Raw genomic sequence first — 2,225 nt, forward strand, 5'->3', positions numbered from 1 at the left:
ATCTTTTTATATTGTTAGTTTCTTTATAACCATATCTATTTCTTCTTTTGTTATGGGTCTGTTGAGGTTCTTGACCTCTATCTGGGATAATCTATGGAGGGATTGTTTTTACAAGTATTTGTCCATGTCTTCCACACTGTTGAATTCATTAGAATACAGACTTTCATAGTACTTTGTGATTATCATTTAAATCTTGTTGGGGTCCGTTGCCATTTCACCTGTTTCATCCCTCATCCTGGCTATTGATATTTTCTCCTTCCTTTTCTTGGTTAGGTTTGCTAGCAGTCTGTTGATTCTATTGATACTTTCAAAGAGCCATCTTTTTGCTGCACTGATTTTTTTGCATTGTTCCTTGTTACTTGTCTAACTCTGCCCTGACGTTTATTATTTCTTTTCTTTTGCTATTGGAGGGGTTGTTCTATTGACTCTGTTCAAGTTGCCAGAAGTTTTATGATAGTGTATCAGTCATGAGTCGCTCTTCCATTCTCATATATGCATTTATTGCAATCAAATTTCCTCTGATGACTGTTTTTGCTGTAGCCCATAGGTTTTGGTACATTGTATTCTCATTCTCATCAATTTCTAGAAACGTCCTAATTTGGGCCAATACCCATTTGTGTCAGAGAAGATGGTTATTCACCCTCTAGATGTTTGACCTTGTTTTTCTGGTCGTTCTTTTGTTGATTTCCAGCTTTATGGCATGGTGAACTGAAAGGGACAGCTGGGTGATCTCTATGTGCTTGAATTTACTCAGCCTCAACTCGTGTAACAGATATGGTCTATTTTCAAAAATGAGCCATGTACACTTGAAATGTGTATGTTTTTTTTTGTTTTGTTTTTTCAAAATTCCCAAAGGGAATTTTCACAAAACCCCCATTAGACTGAATTTCCTCAGGAATCTCCCATTAAATGAATTGATTATTCATATCTTCGGCCAGGTTAACTAGACACACAAATCCGGTGACACTCATGTATGTATAGGAAAAAGCTTTGTATAAAGAAGTAATATATCAAAAAAGCATCCCAGCCCAGTCCAATAAGTCCATAAATCCAATATTAGTCTGTAAGTCCTTCTTCAGACTCATGCAGCCACATCAATGATTCAGAATGCAGGTAGATCAGATCATAGGTTGATGAGTGCGGAGTCTATGGATACAAGGTCAGTGGAAATGTGGCAGGACTCTGGAAGCTCTCAGGGTCAGCAAGAAGGAGAGTGAAATGGGACTGAAGCTCCTACTTATGAGAGAAGGTCATGCCCCCAAGGGGACAGCATCAGACTGTCACCTGATTGACAGGTCTAACTTCACCCCTAGCTAGGATTGTCCTATTGACGCAGCTGTAACTACCACAATTCATAACAGATTTAACCATAGAGGCGATTATAACAGATTGCATCAGGTTCTGTTGAGTCATTTCCAGCTCAGAGCAACCCTTTGCAGAGCAGAAAATTCAGTTCTACCCAATCCTCATATTTGTTCTTATGTTTGATTCCATTGTTGTAGTCACTTTGTCAATCCATTTTGTCAATGATCTTCTTCCTTTTTGCTGCCTCTATAATTTAGCAAGCATGATTACCGCCCCCTCCCCACCAAGGACTTGTTGTTCTTGAGAAGATGTCCAAAGTATGGGCAATAAAGCCTCAGTATCTTTACTTCTAAGGAGCTTGATGACTGTAGTTAAAGACAGATTTGTTTGTTCTTTTGCCAGTCCATGATCCTTTCAATATTCTTTGCCAGAACCATAATTCAAAAGCATTGACATTTTTTCCTTTGCCCTTCTTTATTCAATGTCCAACTTTCACATATGTAGGAGGCAATTGAAAGTACCATGCTTTGAGTCAGGCATGCTGTATTTGTCAAACTACTATTATTGTTATTCAATATTTTAAAGAGGTTGCATGCAGAAGATTTACTCGATTTTTTTTATCCCTTGACTAGTGCTTCCATGAACATTTATTGCAGTTGTAAGCAAGATGAAATCATCGACAATTTCAATCTTCTCTCCATTATACATTTGTTAGCAGCCCAAGACATAACCACTATGCTTCCAGGGATCCTCTTATTACACCCTTAAGACTCGCTTATTCACTGCTGGCTACTATCCTTCATCTAGCACGTGTGGGGGTTTATCTGTCACATGGTAAGAGTAAGTAAGTGCCTGAATCACTTGATTGGAAGTAATACATCATGAACACATTAAAGAAACACATTGGATACAACAACAAA

Source organism: Echinops telfairi, unplaced genomic scaffold (assembly GCF_000313985.2).
Source record: "Echinops telfairi isolate 266 unplaced genomic scaffold, ASM31398v2 ScPeMD7_43;HRSCAF=161, whole genome shotgun sequence".
Taxonomy (NCBI): Eukaryota; Metazoa; Chordata; class Mammalia; order Afrosoricida; family Tenrecidae; genus Echinops; species Echinops telfairi.